Source organism: Vanacampus margaritifer, chromosome 2, assembly GCF_051991255.1.
Source record: "Vanacampus margaritifer isolate UIUO_Vmar chromosome 2, RoL_Vmar_1.0, whole genome shotgun sequence".
NCBI lineage: Eukaryota > Metazoa > Chordata > Actinopteri > Syngnathiformes > Syngnathidae > Vanacampus > Vanacampus margaritifer.
The window spans coordinates 29,120,650-29,138,906 of record NC_135433.1 but is presented as its reverse complement, the minus strand read 5'-3'; the positions used below and the strand labels follow the sequence as shown (position 1 = coordinate 29,138,906).

Below are 18,257 nucleotides of genomic sequence, written 5' to 3'. Positions count from 1 at the left end.
ATTGAATTTGAAAATCCACTGACTGGCAGCCAGTGTAAAGCCTTCAGGACTGCAGTTATATTCTGATCTCTTTGTTCTGGTCAGACCCCGAGCTGCGGGGTTCGGAATGAGTTGCAGCTGTTGTGTGCAATGTGCGCAGGTTTGAAAACAAATACTACAAAAACCCTCAGAGATTGGACAGTTATGACTAATTATGCCAACTCACATAAAATCTCGGCAATCATTGTCAGGGGCCCCATCTCTCATTTAATTATCATATGAGGGGAAGGAAACAAAAGAGGCCCAGTAAGTGGAGACGTAAGCAAGGATGCAGGACCCGCATGCGAGAGGCCATGAAGGAGCGCACGCACGCAAGGCAAACACAAAAACACAAGATCCTTCACAAAGAAGATTATCAACTGCGGGATTCTACAAACAGCACCACAAAAGATGTTTGCGGGCTATAATATTACTGGCAACCTGGCTCCGTTCATCCATTCCTGATGCAGCTTTCGAACTAGCAAGTTGCCGCTAAGTCCAAAAAAGCACAGGAGGGAGACAGCCGCTATTCTTCAGACGTGGCGTTCATGACTGCTATATAAAGGCCTTTTGATCTACCTCGCGAGTTTACCATGTTCTCGTCACTTTTGTTTACATTCCAAAAGATATTCACGCTAACAAGGCACTTTGATGAAAGGACATGGCCAAACTCATCATAGACATTACTAAGGAGAGCATTGGGCTGGCAAAGGCAGAGCGGAGACATGAAATGAGAAGTAGAAGGAATTTTCCTACTCGGCTCATGTGTGAAATATACACACGCTAGTTGTGGGGTAGATTTCCTTCACAACCGACTGCTTATCTGAGTGCACGAAAGCACTCATGAGCTTGATGGACTTCATTGACTTCCTTTACATGCAGTCAATATTTGGGTTAAGGTCAGAATTCCAGTTTCTGAAACAACCGAGGTAACACGTTTAAATGCATGGCGGAAAAAGTTACTCCCGTTTACATGCTCATTTGTGCTCGATTCGGAATAAACCGTTGGGACAACGTAATTGCATAAATAACGTCATGTCCGCTTTTAACTTACTATCAATAAAATACATTATATTTATGTCACTCACCATGCTAAATAAAGTAATGTAGTCGGTTTCCTCCTTGTAGGGCTGGGCAATAAATCAAATTAATTCGATACATCATCATTTTAAAAATCGAATCGTTGAAAATGTTCTAAATCATGAAATCGAATTTTGTCTTTTTGGTTATTATTAAAAGCTGTTGTTCTCATGTTGTGTTACATTCAAATGTTTTTGTGGTAGAATGCTGGATGGGTGCTTTACAAGACATGTTTATAATAGCTACCAACTACTTAATTATGGCATTTAAGAAAAAAAACTATTAAGTTTATGTCAAAACTAATTGAGAATCAGTATACATTATTGTTGTCCGAACATTTTGCACAGGAATTATTTTTGAATAAATGAAACATTTAAATAAGTGTTTGTTGGGTTTATTAGATTAAAATCGTAATCTTCCTGAATGTCTGTAAAAATCAGGATTTTATTTTTTGGCCATATCGCCCAGCCCTCCTCGCTCCAGAAGTGTGGTTCTTTGCTGCAAGCGTCATGTTTGTTGACAAGGGCTTGAGTATTTCCGATGGGTTACACGCCAGAAGCACGGGCTTATCTACTTGTATTTACTGTATATGTATATACGCATAAACTGTGGCGTTAAATAACGTGACAACGCAGTGGAGAAATAAAGGCATTCAAGGGAGACTCCTTTAGCAAGTAGGACGGAGCTGCACATACAAGTTGTGACTGCATAGACCAAGATGCCTTGCAAATCAAAGATGCGAAGAAGAAGAAGAAAATAGTGAGCATGCGCAAAGCGAAAAACATTGCCCCAATCGATCGAGGTATTCCGAGCGCATTTATACGAGCAAGAATTCCGATTATGAAAGGAGTATAAAAGGGCTCGTTTTTAAAAACCCGAATAAGATCATATTTGGGTTATTGCGCCTGTTTATATGGCCTTACAAAACCCGAATATTGTCAATCTTTGGGTTTTAAAAGGGTTATTGCCTGCATGTAAACGGAGTCATTGTAGATGTTGTGTCAGGGTCTCACATAAGGGAGTCAATCAACCAGGTCTAAATTGTAACAATGCTTCCTGAATGAGACAACGATACAGCTCATGTCCACTTTGTACTGAGCGGTAGTGGAGCAAATGTTAAAAGGAGGATTGCAGATTCCTGATCTACTGTAAGTTCCACTGCCCATACACTCGCACTAGAGAGGAAGGCAAGAGACATGTTGGCCAAAATGAAAACCACTGCCTGCCACACACACTTCAACCACTAAACTGTTGCATAGCAGCGACTCTCTGCCTTCCAGGAGGAGGGTGGGGTCCCGCAGCATTCAATACTGCTGGCTGTGAAGTCACAATGAACTGAGCAAAGCACATGTCTTTGTCTCCTGCGTTATACCCAAAATCAACGTGCTGAAGCAGCTCCTCAAATCAGAGGGACCAACCACTCGAGGAAGTGTTTGTGCTCGAGTGCCAGGCGCGGCATAACAATGTGATGCGACAGCGTAGAGCAGGGATGGGCAAATGGGCCGCCACTGCATGTGGCCTATACCATATCGGATTCAAGTTGTTATGATATCATTCGCCAAAAGATGGCACCTATCACATTGCAGCACTCCCACCAGTTAATCTCCATTTGACAAAAATAACACAATCTCAGCAATGACTGGTTTTGTAGCAGTTTATGAGGTGTCTGCTTGATGTTCACCCAAACTATCTGGGCTTTTACTGTACTGTAACACGTCACAGTGACGGTGTGTTTACACTAAAATACATGAACGAGATGTAGCTGTCATGCAGCCACACATACTACCTGATATTTAGAGAGAGCGTCTCACAGACTCTACAACGGCTGCCATTGAACCGACCACTAACACACCATGAAATGACAAACATGGGCGTGTCCTTACAGTCACAACTAGGGGTGTTTAAAAAAATTGATTCGGCAATATATCGCGATCTTACAGTGCACGATTCTCGAATGGATTCGATATGCAGCCGAATCGATTTTTAAACGTTTTTGATGGAAATAGTCTTACTTAGGATTAGGGTTCACACTTTAAGCATGGAAGAATGTTCTATTAATGGAACATTCATTAAGCCTTAATACTTTATTTCAGGGCTGTTCAAGCATGAAACAGACTGCAACCTGTTTGTTAAATACAGTAGCTCAGTTATAAGCCTGAAGTTTCAGATAAATACATTTTCGTACAAATCTTACAGTGTACATGTACAAGTTTACTGATTAGTATTTTCTAGATTTGAGTAAAAAAAGAAAAATAATCGGAATCAATTTATAGATTTGTATTGGGATTAATCGGCATCGAATCGTGATACGGATCGAATGGCCAGGTACTGCGCAATTCACACCCTAGTCACAACCACTATCATCAGCTGCAAACACAATGTTAGAAGTTAACCACAAGAAAAAAATTGAATCATTATAAGTTATATCTATTTGAATAATTTTAGTTGACCAGACACAAATGATTTGACCTATATTTATAATCCATTGGTTCATTATACTTTTAGGCTTTTGTAAACTAAGGCAGTTGCAAGTGCAGTAAGGCTTGGAGTAACATTTTCTGACAGTCTTGACCATCTTTTTTTCAACATTTTTTGTTATCAAAATGACTCAAGTATGATTGAAGTTAAAGCCTTTTTTTTCCAACCACAAAATCGTGCTTTTGTTGTTGTCATTGGTAGAAATCTTCATGCAGACGTACTGACAAAAAAATAATAATAATAATAATAATTGCCGCTACACACATTGATGTTAATATAATAATGCAAATCAAAACAAATGATGTGTTGCCCCAGATGGAAAATACAGCAATTAGAAATTGAGTGTTGTGTTCTGTGAAAGTGAAAAGACTGACTCCTATACCAACTCCTGTAGAACTCAAACTCACTCCCAGATTCCTGCAAGTCTTCTAATCTTATTACAGGATTTAAGCTCTTGGAGGCAGACGAAGTGGTTTGCATGTGCCATCCGCATTATTATGTTTGTAATGTGTAAGTAAGGCCACCACTTAGTGTAATAAGTCATTTAAAACTGAGAGCAAGGGAAACAAACCATAAATACTGACAAATGCACGCACACAAAAAGTGCAATAGAAACAATTTACAATTGTGGTGTTGTTTTTTGTTTTAAACATTTCATATACACCTAAATAATATAATGCATTCTCCAAGACATGAAGACATTACCACCAAATGTCACTAGGTAATATTTCATATAACAGTGTTAAGTGCTAAGTTATGCATCAGATGCCAATGTAAACAGTAGTGGACCCCCCCCGCATAGCTGTGGTTTGGCTTATTCATTTTGGAGGAACCTATCCTTCGTTATTTGTGCTTTTCAGAGCTGTGGCGACACAGCCCTGGACTCCAGACTGTACCTAAATGGTCAGATTTTTCCCCAGCAGTAGTAATTAGTTAGATTAGTTGTTATATACGAATCGCAAAGTTGATGTTGCATTGTTTAACATTTGAAATGTCTTATCCCAAAAACATATAGATACATTCCATTTTAAATGGTTTAAATGTCCCAAACTGTTTATACAGTTTTTTTTTTAATGCTATATCATACAGAAGGCTTTGATGCAGCCTCAGAACTGCAGAAAACGGGTGAAGCAATGTAGTAATTACAAAAGCGGCCAGTAGGTGGCAGCAGAGTATAAGAGATCAACCAGGGCCATTTTGGAAACAAGCTCATTTACCCACAGTTCTAAACAGATTTTTGAATAATGATGAAACTTAGCTATATTCTCATGCTAATTGCTGCAAAACGGATGAAAGGAGAGACTAATCTTTCTTTTGGTAGGTTTCATGTTTTTATAGCAATACAACACAATATTCTGTGGGCCTTGCAACATCAGTCAAAATCCAGTAAAACAGCCGGGAGCGAAGGGGGTTGCTTCAGTGAAAATGGCTGGGAGTGAATGAGTTAAGGGTTGCTTAGGACCACGCCAGAGTTTTTAATATTATCATTCTCATTAGATTTTTTTTTTCTATTATTAATAGTGGGGGGGAATTAAAATTTGGGGGTGAATAAGGGAGCACATTTTCATACAAATCTTACAGTGTACATGTACAAGTTACTCATTATATATATATATAATATTAATTATACTGTATATTATATATATATAATATTAATTATACTGTATACTATAATAATGTAATGAATTATATTATTTGTATAGATCGCCAGCTGTGTACTTGACCAACATCTGCATCCAGTGGAGATGGTGTATGAGTAAAGAATGACAAGGAAGTTCTCAATCCTCATGACCAGCACATTCCATGCAACACAGTGACAGCACTCAACTGTTCTTTTAGCAACAGGGTGTCACTTATGCATGGTAAGAATGTGGAGGATGACCTCATTTGGGAAAATAGTTCCCACTAAAAGTATGAGACCAATGAGATATACCGGTATATTCCTTTATTTAAGTATATTTGCGGTATTAGAACCTTTTTGGGTGTTGTTGTCAGGATGTGCCACATTAAGTAACTTGTGTGAGTTTTTTAAGATGGATGCCCTTCCAGAAGCATCTCACTCTTTTATTTTTTTTTAAACCAGATTGGGGCACTAAAAATAAATAAATGGAATCCTTTCACGCGGTGAAAAGAAAATATATCTCACGATGTAATATAAACTTCAGTTAAAAAAAAAACGGTGGTATTTCTGCAAAGTGATTAAAAAAAGAACCAAAAATGTTACTTTGAGAACATGCATTGTGCAGATCTCACAAATCAAAGTTAAAACTCAAAATAGTGCAACTGCAAACAAACACATCCAACATCACTGTTATTATAAATATTTAACATACTATAAATTAAATAAATAAAAGAATACTTCTGATCTATACAAAGCTCATCTTCCTGGTTGATGTATGCAGTAAGGTATTGATTTTGTTTCCGGTTTACTCTCCTCTATCAAATTTTAACCTGGTGACTAGGCCAGTTTAACAATACCCGACAATGGACGCTGAAATATTGATACTCTTGTCTCTTTTTTGTTGTCAAATAAAACCGCAAATACAGACGCTCCCCACCTTACGAACGAGTTACGTTCCGGACGATCGTTCGTAAGGTGAACTTGTTCGTAAGTTGCTTCAGTGCTATATTTTGTATTATAATTTATGTTTAAAGCCTATATAAGTATATTGAAGGTTTATATAAGTATGTTTAAGGCTTGTACAAGTAACCTGCATTGGTTTGTACTGAAAAAAACTTTTAATAAAATGGAGAGAATACGTACAGTACTGTACTGTACTACGTATGTTAGAGAGAGAGAGCGAGACACACACACACAGTATGTACATGTACGTAATAAGATAAATAAAATGAAGTTTAACTTACTTTTGGAAGATGTACTCGATGCTTAAGGAGATGATGGAGGAGGAGGAAGAGGAGGATTTTATATCATGAGAGATTCTTCGTGGTCGCTGGAATCGGCTTCAAAAGTTATTTCCTGCTTTATGGGGACCGGCGTTTCTTCCTCCTCCTCCTCGCCACGCTGCTCAGCCTCCAATGAGCTCTCACAGCGCCAATCGGCGGTATTAGCGGCGGAAAGAAGCACTACGCGCAATACAAAATCTAACTTACAGCATTTCTTTCCGAACATTTTTCGACATACTGTACGCGCAGAAATGTTCGTATGTACCGTTGTTCGTAACTCGAATGTTCGTAAGTAGGGGAGCGTCTGTATCAAGGAATTGTTCCCCCCACTTTAAGGGGATTGTGTATACAGTACACTCAAAAAAGAGAATAGTTGGACCCATTTTCAGCAAGTCTAAAAAGAGAATTGTTGACCAACTTAATTGAATTGCTTAATGCACAATTGAATGACGTGAATCCAAGTTAATATATTACGTTTAATTAATTAAGTTCATTAAACTTAATATATTAAGTTTGGATTCATTTAATTCACCACTTGAAGCAATGCAATTAAGTAGGTCAACCATTCTCTTTTTAGAGTGTAACTCCCTATCACACATCTACTGTATCTGTTGAACTATCCATCTATAAGTCTATGAACACAGTAAAACAAATGAGCTTACCACGAGAGCAGTTTCTGGAATTCCACATTGATATCAAGCATTTGATACCCTGACGAAAGGAAGAAGCACAACAACCACGCTACACGTCGTTGGCCATTGCAAAAGCCGGTTTGACCTTCGCTCACAACGAACGTTGTGCTGACAATTGGGACATCAAGACCATTTTGTCCATAGTTGTTTTCTATATTATTAAAAATATAATATATATATATATATATATATATAGGTCAAAATATAATAATAAACTTCTTGGAGCAACGCTGAAGCAGGGAGTCCTGAGTCGTGGCTGGAGCGTCTGTCGAAATCGGCAAGTAAGCGCTAAGCTAAAGCACAGTTGTATCCAAGCTAATGGGTTTAGCACAGAGCTGCTGATCAATTCTTACAGATTTACAGCACAGCCTCAACTCAACCTTATTTATAGCACTTAAACAACCACAGCTGCAACAAAGTGCTGTACAGGAGATGCAACATAAAACAAATCATAATTAATAACAATAATGTTCATGATATTAATAATAATTATATCATTATTATTAATAATAAATAAGAAGAAGAATGAAAGTAAAATGATTACTACATAACCAAAAAACAAACAATATATTGTTTTCTAAATGAAGAGCGCTCCCTTCACATTGAGCATACAAGAGATATTTTATATTGCTTTATGATTGCACAGTCTATATGTTTCGCACAACATATTGTCTATTAACAAGGCAGCATAACGTTACTAAACTCTTCCAACGACCATGTGAGCGCATCGGGACGCTGAAACTGTAATCCCATGTTCGCAGCATGTAAGACATCAACTGCATTGGCTGGAGAAAGTAGGATGGGCTAGCGCTATGATACCAGGTATCGTATCGGCCCGATACCTGACTTATTTCAAGGTATTGAGTATTGACGATACCGGTGGCTAATACTTATGGCGCCCTGTTGTGTTCTACTATCAGATCGTAAATGGCATGCCAGAACGTTTTTGGAAGTGAACTGCATCCATGTCAGTACTCCCATATGCCCATTAAGATGCAGCTTGCATGTTTATAAGGCTTATTCTAATGCTTAGATGTTTAGTGTGTTTTTGATTTGCCAACTCCGTTTGGGTGGAATGAAGACTTTCGCCATTGCAGTATTTCATTTCATATACCAGTACTTATTTTACACATTTACCTGCTTTCATCGAGTGAAAAAAAAATAATAATAATAATGTTACTATTCAGTGCATCAATAATGTTGGAGGCATATTACAGTGTTCTTTGTTTTTCCATTTCTGCGTGGGACTCCTGGGTTTGACCGCATGGTGGCGCATTGGGCCCCCAGGAAATAATTAAATCAAGCCCAAGGTAATGAGCTGCAGGTGTGTGTGAACCTTGGAGGCAAACAGTTTTTTTTTTTTACCGTGATCGTTGTCGTGGTTGTTTTTGTATACGGAAAAGATCGTGTTGTGCTTTTGACATCAATGGAAAAGGATTGGATTTTATGGAAATTAACATTTTTGGACTTTTGTTTTTTGGTGCAACGACACGTGTCCCAAGAGTCCTCACCGGTTCACCCCTCAACAAATATAGTGTCTTATTAGAAAGACTCTATAAATAAGGTCTATTTTTCCTTTTCAGTGCAGTACAAGCAACATAATTTTTAAATGTTTGTGTGTATTATACAGAGTGCTACAGGCCTCCTCACCTATTGCCTACTTTTTTGTACTTGTACAGTCAAATTCAAAAGTATTGGAATCCTTTGCTTTTGTCATTTTGACCTTTTGCACGTGACGTCACAGCCCTCATGGGAACGCCCACTCGGGGACACTGGACGGCAAAAGAGCCACTTGCCTGTATTGTAACCATTGAATCTCATACAGTGTAAAGTCCTTTATCTAATGAATTATCTTATAAAATGTTCATATCTTGCTGTGCGGTCGGTTTTACAGAGGGGACAAAGGAGTCAACCAAGTGTTGCTTTTTATCGCATACCTACTAATGAAGACACAAGATGTCGATTGATAGCAGCAAACAACAGAAAGGACGGGCAGGCCACAAAGTATTCACGGATTTGCAGCGATAATTTTTTGCAAGGTTAGCAGATAAATGTTGTAATTAGCAGTAGATAAATGTTCATACATTTTACTAGTAAACGTACACTGTAACAAAGGTGTCAAATTGCGTGTTTCAAATCACATTAACGAGCCAGTTAGCGTCCACTTCAACTGCACGAACACACAGCTTAGTTTTAAAATGCAGCTTCTTCAAAACTATTAAGTACATTTGACTGTTTAATAATGCGGGATTTTGTCTTTGTGCTTGGAGTTTTTCACTCTAGAGCCAGAGTCATATTCATGAAATGACTGCATAGCTTACGACTACGATAGTCATTTGTTCCATGCTAGTAAACATAGTAACATAACATCATCACAGCGTTTCAAAATAGAAAGGACTGTGTAAAAAATAAGTCAGCTAGCATGATACACAAGTTTTACCTTTGCATTACGAGGTATATTGTCCCCCGGTGTGAGCGTAGCATCTCGTCCCAGAGAAGCTTTTCAATCAGCCTCGTGGTAAGGAGGAGAGATGGCATTGACTACATAATGATTTAGGTCGTGCGCCGTGAATTCCTGTAAAGTCGGCGATTTGATTAACTTGGTAAAAACAGCAGGCGACAGAAGGTAAGGGGCCGTTTTCAAACTAGCGATCTCCAACATAAGTAAATATCGCGCTCTATGAGTCCCGACTAAATGTGCAACTTCAACTGACAGGCGGACTTTGGTTGAAGTAGTAGATTCCATGGCTCGATGGGCAATAATAACTTTTAATTTGTAAAATAACAGTCGCTAAGTCACTAAGTCGCTAGGGGTCACGTCCACTTCCATTCAACAATCATTTCCTTGCGCCGTCCGTCACAGGGCAGTCACGTGATGTCGGTGCAAACGGTCAATACTTAAGATATTACGATTTTAGATCCAAAGATAAATATGAGACAAAAGTTCAGAATTACGGCTTTAATGCTATTTACATATACCGGTAGTTGTAAACAAAGCCACCGACTTTTTAAGTGATCAAAAGTATTGGAACTAAGCGTGTCAAAATTATCGCGTTAATATCACGTTAATTTAAAGTGTCTTTAACGGCACAAATTTTTTGAACGCTCGATTAACGACCGCCCCTTATTTGGAAAGCCTCTACTGAAGGGAATTCCGGTCATGACGCTTTGGACTGTGTAGCACTTCCACCGCTTCCCTGCTTTGAAGAACACACTCGGTTAGCCGTTAGCAATGAGCTAGGTTGCTCCAGCTCTCCAATTAATTAATCTAATTTGAACCTGATTTAGGTCTATTCAACACTTCAATTAAATTTCAACTACTAAATGTTATTCCAACTGTCACACTTCTAAGTGTTTAAGACTTTCCAAAGTGTTATGTTAACTTGACCTACAGCATTGTGGAGAAGTATATTCACTTAGATTCAGCTTCAATGTGTAAACATAATACAAAAACATAAACAAAGCAGACTATCACATCAGATTTTGTTAATTTACAGTACATGTACGAGTTTAATCTTAATTCTTGTGGCAATGGAGTTTGGAATACTGTATTTAGAATAAGTAAAGGGCATTTGTGTGGCTTTTCCTTCAACAAACACACCAACTGTGTGTTGTTGTTGTTGTTTTTAGCCAACTGTTTTTATGCAAGAGTTACACACGTAACTGCCTAAAATCCAATCTTATGAAAACATTCATGACTAAATCCTATCTGCAGCTGTTTGAATAAAGTATGGACTATACCATCAGGAGCAGATGCTGTGAGAAAATCTGTCTTACATAATAGTATATTATCTAACATTGCTGTGAACATACCGTATATTTTACAGAGCCTGAGGATGGTCTGTCAAGTGACATCTGTCTACATGTAGCTGAAAACTTTTTGGGGTCCTCTTAAGGGTCCCAATTAAGGGTGTTCCATATCATACATTCTACAATACTACCGGTGTATTTGGGGGGGGGGGGGGGATAAGAATGTGAAATATCGCGAAATTGACGTCACGACGTAATCCGTAACATCATACGTCTTCGTGTCCATTTGGACGTGCACGCTTAAAACAAACAAAAAAACAAGACGGTGGTTGGATAATACTGAAGCGGTCGCGTATTGTTTGGCCAAGATAAACAATCCGCGGTGGTTATTTTACCGTGACAGGTAACTCGCCACCTAGTTGATGTGACTTTGTGATGCTAACCGGCCGCTAAACTAACGTTGTTCTCGACGAGACGGCGTGCACGTTGCTATCGTGCAGCGGTCTAACCGTGCACATTTGTGTTATTCATAGCTTCTACTAGTAATGTCTACAAGCAATCACGGCATTTTCTCGCTTCTCTGATTGACCAATCAGATACATTCATGGCAAAATAACGCTCGCAGGAGGGTTGCCGGTTACGACAAAATAACCACTGCCTAAACAATCGCAGGGGATTTTTTTTTTCTTTCAAAATTACTCTTACCTACGATGTACAAAACATGACGTCGCAAACTGGCTGCTACCGTATCATTGGTGACATTTATTTTCATTTTAGTTTTTGGGCTCTGGGGTGTCAAACATACGGCCCGCTGGCCATATCAGGCCCACAAAGGGTTTAATCCGGCCCGCAAGATGATTTTGTAAAGTAAAAAAAAAAAAAAAAGTAGTCGGACCAATTAATCAGCTAGTCACAATTAAAACATATAAATTCATAATTTCACAAGCAATCAGATGAGCAATGCAACTTGTACATTGAATTGCCCTGGATGTCATTATTTTACACACCACCTAAAGTTTTACGGTTTGTTTAAAAAAAAAAAAATCATAGACCGACATAAACATGTTAAATATGACACAAATTAAATTACTGGTAACATAAACGTGCTATAACTTCATTAACTGTGCCACACAATGCATTCTGGGAACAATATATACACAAAACGGGTAGCTACAACATGTCCGGAAATCATACGAGTAAAATGTTGCTGCGTTCCATTTGCATTATTTTTTGGAACAATATAATTACATTAGAGCCCTGTAATGTAGGGCTAACCCACAAATACTGAAAATTTGCGTATAATTGACGCCAATTGTTTTTAAATTATATACCATGATTTTTCCGATTCGGCCCGCTTGGTAATATATTTTCCTCAATGTGGCTTGAGGTAATATGAGTTTGAATCCCCTGCCCGGCCTCGGATAAGCGGTAGATGATGGATGGGTGGATGGATGGAGACATTATCGGTGGCTCAAAATGTTCTGATTTCGTAATGGCACTACAAATAAGGTGAAAAGTGTACTGAAATTCTTGATTTTTTTCTTTTTTTTTATGAACGACACAGGCAAAAAATGCACATCAGTACTCATATTGCTAGTTTTTGCTTTAAAAAAAAAAATAGATTAAGCATTTTGTAAAAAGGTTTATTGAAACAAATGTTTATTTGTAAAGAGGATTGTTAGAATTTGTTGCCTTCTTGCCCTTGTTTATTTGGGGAAAAACATTTACTCTAACATTCTTATTTTGAAATTAACAGAAGAATAATTATTGTTGTATAATGTATTGGTTAAATGGTAAGGGTATAAGGTCAACATACCTAATCAAGTTTTCATTTGATTTTTTTTTTGCCTTTTGTGCCATTTACAATTAAATTAAATTAAATTGAACAAATGTAGAAGATTTTTTTTTTTAATCCCCCAACTTTGATCAATGTTCTCAGTGTAGTAAAAAATGTGTGTTAGAATAAGTGAACAGTATGTTACTCATTGGGAATGAGCTGCAAAAAAAGCAGAGCAACCGTGGGCCAAAACTCAAACTCCAATCAGAGCCAGGAAAAGTCCTGACTGTTTGTGTTTGCCTGCACTAAATTATCCAGCATTAGTCATCACGAATGCAGACAGAAGCAATGCATTGTCAGCAAGCTTTACACTGGGGCCCTGGTGTAAAACTCCAGGACTTAACCCAGACTACATGGCAAGGTTTACATCCTGAAAATGAAGAAAATGTTAGCACCAAGTCACCAAAAACCAACACACATTTCAATATCTTCTTCCCTCTTACCATTAACTCTCTAAAGCCCGTATCCCACTGAGCAGCGGACGTTCACGAATGATAACCAGGGTAGCGGATACTAATTTTTTATTTCGTTGAAGATCGCATATACATTTGCCAACCGTTTTAATGGTTGCCGACAGTTTTTTTTTTTTTTTTTTTACAAATCCACTTGCATGAAGAAAGAACATTAAAAATGCTGTTAAACGTTTGGCGAATGTTTGCACCCTTGAACGAACCCAGAATTTCCTGTCATGTAGTCATCCACTCCCGGTTTCATGCAATGAATCCCACTCGAGTCGCTCTGAACCAGTCAGAGGACGCAAAAGGAACGACATCTCCCAACGCCTTCCGGACGGCCCTGGAAATTGAAACTTAAAATCTGATTGCTTCAGATTCTTAGAAGTGCCTCAAGGTTAAATTTTGGGTCCCTTATTGTTCACAATGTACATAAACGACCTTGCAGACTGCTGTAGGAGTGTTAACTGCCAATTTGCGAATTTGCAAGTGTTGCAACTTGCAAGTTACCCCTGTTGTTATATCTTCTTGTAAAAGGCCACCAAACATTTGATTCATCCCAAGTAGAATCGATAAAGGCATTGTTTGAAAAAATGGAAAATGATACCAAGGAATTGAAACACTGAATCAGTTTTCGATTCCCATCCCTATCAGATACCCTGTGGAGGAAACTCATTTTGTCACAAACCACAGCACGTGAACATGGGTGAGGGTAGGAGCATAGATCGACCTTCACCTTTCGCCTCAGCTCTTTCTTCACCACATGCATCTCTATAAATCACAGAACATTGATTTTTTTTTTTCTCAACTCAGAAACATGCTTCGATCACCTTTTGACCAAAAATACCTTTCAACATTACAATTTTTAACTCAAACATGGCTCTGTATATTATGGTGCATGTAAAAGATTTATTTTAAGCGACAGAGTAAATCAGATTAAGCCAAGCGTGAAAATGATTCAGGGAAAACACTGTCATTGTCTTTCCAGGAGAACAAAGGTAAGAAAAGACCAATTAACACTGTTAATCTAAACCTGGACATAATGTCAGTCTATAGTAGATGATTTTGAACATCAACCTGCTACAACATTTATGCACACTAATGAGGTCCAATACAAGAAATCCTGCATTTCTAAAGCCAACAATTATTTCTCTTGAAAAATCTATATTGCATTGTTGGAAAGTTTTAAATGTTAGTTTCTTGCGTAATGGGGATCATAATGTTGTTGCATAGATTTTTGGTATGAGGCTGTGTGCCGTCTATTTGTTTTTGTTTATCTATAGTCAATTTGGCTGCCTCTGCACTACACTGCCCATTCATTGGGAAGACCCTGCAAGCTAAAATGCATTGCTAATGTACTAGGTTTTATTTGAGAAATAAACTTGCAGTGCACCCTTGTTGTCTTCGTTACTACAAAAAGGCCGAGTCCACAGAATCCACAAGGGTATGTGAACCACATTATTTGCGGCCACTGAAAAGCAAATGTGCTATGCTGTCCTGCCATCTAAAAGAAAACAAGCAACTGCTCCCACATTGATGTTGTGCACGCAAAACGAAACCGGAAGCTCAGTTGGACCCGTGCTAGGAGAGTGTGGGCGATGGGTGGATGCTATATAGCGGCTGATACACAGCAAGCATCAACTCTACCTGCGCGCGCACGCGCTCGTGATGCAGCAACGCAATGCAATGCAATGCCAAACCCTCACCGACATCACAGCACCGCCATGCATGGAAGCTAGCTGTGTCGCCGCGTCAACAAACAGACCGTTCAACACATTCAAAGCCTACAATCACCACTTACACTACTTCTCTTGATTATCATAAAACTATAACGTATCAAATTTACGTAATCAAGCGGTTTCCTATGTGACAGTTTGAGAACAATGGCAATGTTCGGAGCAAGAAAAGCTACAAGTCGCCCGTACTGCGAATGATGCATTATCTGTCATCGCTTTCAAGTCCGGCAGCCTGGTTAGCGTCGTAATAACGTTAGTTAACGGGTCTTACCTTGATGTTAAGCCAAGGAAAACAAAGGATGCTGCTATGGTTGTCATCCACTTGGTCGGTGCGTCTTTTCGGCCTGACAGCATCCTGTTCGCAGCCAACAGCAATAATGGCACGTTGCCTAGCATGAGCACGAGTATATCTGCTCGGAGCTTTCAAAATAAAGGGCAATAGCGACATGGCACGGTTATTTGATAGACGGTCTGAAAGTTAAACAACAACGAGTTAAGTAGTAATTACTAAAATAAGACAAACGTATAATTTTTTCCAAAGTCATGAAATTTCATGCACGCGTTAAAAACTGTTAAACAAATGTAGTGTCCATTACCATACGCCTTTGTTTTGAAAGTAAAATCCAATTAACTATTGTGAGCTTTGTTCAGAGTCTGCAGTGAGACAAATCAGCAGCGAAAATAGAGAGCTGATAGAAATAAATGATACAGTTCATGATGCATGATACAGTTCTCCTGCAATATATAAACTGGCTCTTTGACACGCATGGGTATGGCAAATATTATTGAACGCGGTCAAAGTCTCTGTGCGCATGCTTATTTTAGTATAATTTTGCATAGTCCTGTCTAGATTAAATGGCGTCCTGTGCGACCCCCTTACGTTTTTTTTCTTTTCCTTTCTTGAACTATACTAAGGGTCGGGGGATCTAGGTGCATAAAGTAAAAACTCTAAAACAGTTTGGCTTTAGCCAGAGGTGCTTCCTCTCAACAGGTGGAGATGAGCTCGTTTAATGCCAGTTGAGTAGAAGCACCTCTGGCTACCGCCAATCCTGCACCTGCATTCTCCAACCCTGAATATAAACAAATTAAAATGACAACAGAGCGAACAAAAAATAATTAGAATCAAAGCAATAAACAGGATTTAAAAAAAATAATACAACAAAAAAAATAACGTAAAATGATTTGTGACTATCTTGCCCACTAATACAATACTACCTTGGCAAACACACGTTTATTGGGGGGGGGGGGGGGGGGAAGTACAAAGTAGCATAGAAGATGTTAATTTTTTACAAGTGATGTGGGAGACAGGGGCAGTACAAAAATATTAGTGTGGGAGGATCTACTCCTTTCTCTCCCTTATGGCCTTCACCAGGTCACCAAGTTGAGCCCTTTCACGCCTCAGTGCTGCATCCCGCTCCATCCGGTCCTGAATTAATTTTTGCATCAATCTGGCGTGATTTTCTCTCTGGGATGGTAGCGACTTGCTCTCCTGATGCAGATATTCGAGCATTACCCCCAATATCATAGGAGTTGCCAGACTTCTTCCTCTTCCCTGGAAAAGAGGCAGAATGTCACAAATACACTCACCCATTCACTTATGGTATTACATATATGGGTATGAAGTTGAATTTTGACATTCAAGAGAAGATCTGCAAGGTAAAAAATAAAATAAAAACAGCAATCTCACGTCCTCTGCACTGGGAGGCAGACGTGCTAACCAGTCATCCACTGTGCCGCAGTGAAGAACCACTAGAGTTAAAGAAGAAAAAACAATGACAATATTTTGACGTTGTTGCAAATACAGACCAATTTGAATAATTAGGAAACTCGCCTTCAGTTACAAGTACAGTTTCTAACATGATATCTGCTACAGAGTCCATGGCAGTCTCCCTTCCGTCACTGGCTGGCTGGTGGCCGTAGATGGCATGATTGGCATCCATCTCGTCATACCACCACCAAAGTTTCCTGTCGCCCCCGCTTCTGGCATTGTGGTCTTTCACTGTCCGGTTGTCATGTTTAAGCTTTTAAAAATTTATGACGACACGGCTTCGGTCCAGGAAAGTCAAGCGTGTCCATGAAGTTGGGCACTGCACAGGCCCACCACTGGGTTCAATTCTGTTTAGAGATGATGAAGGTGTAAATGCTGTAACATTCCAGAGGTGTATTTCTATGCAGTATTGGAAATTTCATTTTACTGTGGGTGTGTTAAAAAAAATTACAGCGTTCATCACCCTTCATCACTCTTCTGGCAATGCCATGGAATGAAAGTGAGTTAAATAGCAATATTGACACTATTTGTCATAATCATCTGTAGAGTGAAACACCATCCCATGCATACATCCCATTTCAATACCACAAATCTTATTCAGAAGCTGGAGCCGTTCCCAGTTTACTGAGGGGTTAAGGCAGATTCCAGCCTGCACTTGGGTCAAAAACAACCCAACGATGGGTCAAAAATAGACTACTTGGGTCGATTTGACCTAACTTTAATTCAAGAAATGGGTCTCTCAGCGTAAAACAACTCATAAATATTGGTCAGATCCTTTACTTGGGTCAAAAAATTGGGTCACTTTGTATAAAACAACCCAGAAAGTTGGGTCAAATTGACCAATAAAGTGGATCGTTCCATTTTTTTATCCATAATTGGGTTATTTTTGACCCAACAGTTTTTTAGAGTGTGGGCTTGTTGCCACTAACCTGTCATACACTGGGCACAAATAGTAGGGGTGGGAATCTTTGAATGTCTCACGGTTCAATTCCGATTTTTGAGTGTGTGATTCGATTCAGAATCGATTCTCGATTAAGAGCGATTTTTGATTGAAAATGATTTGATTGACAATGATTTTTGTTTCAATTTATAGATGGTCAAGGAATCATAATGATCTACTCCAGTCTGACTCGCTAATGCTAATTAGTGCTCTATTCGCAGCACTTTTATCACTCAAAAGAACGGCTCCACGCTGCAAAAAAACAACTTTTTATTGGAATAACTTCACCGTGACTTTTTCCTTCTACTCTCTAATGTGGCTACAACTAAACAGTGTATCAAACCGCGTGGCTACAACTAAACAGTGTATCAGACCGCGTGGAACCAACCACACTGCCCCTAAGTGGTAAAATCAGGTACAACATAAACAGTGTTCCCAATAAAGGCACAAACAAAAGGAAGACAGTATGAAATAATTTAAATAAAATCGATTTTGGGACATTTAAAATTTATTCTGAATCGTACTAAATGACAATCGCGATTTCTATGAGAATCGATTTTTTGGCACGCTCCTAACAAATAGAGACAGACCATCACTTCTCA

At 38.8% G+C, this 18,257-nt stretch overlaps 1 protein-coding gene across 3 annotated transcripts in view; it reads right to left on the bottom strand.

Moving 5' to 3' along the window:
• Nucleotides 1-15,350, bottom strand: part of fam110b (family with sequence similarity 110 member B) — a 30,249-nt gene extending 14,899 nt beyond the window's left edge. For 2 of the 3 annotated variants that reach the window (XM_077558982.1, XM_077558984.1), the window contains exon 1: nt 15,219-15,350. The gene's annotated coding sequence lies outside the window, so the exon portion shown is untranslated. Of the gene's footprint in view, nt 1-7,142; nt 7,415-15,218 lie in introns of those variants that run through there. The other variant, XM_077558983.1, reaches the window with a different exon arrangement.
• Between the last annotated feature and the right edge of the window lie 2,907 nt (nt 15,351-18,257).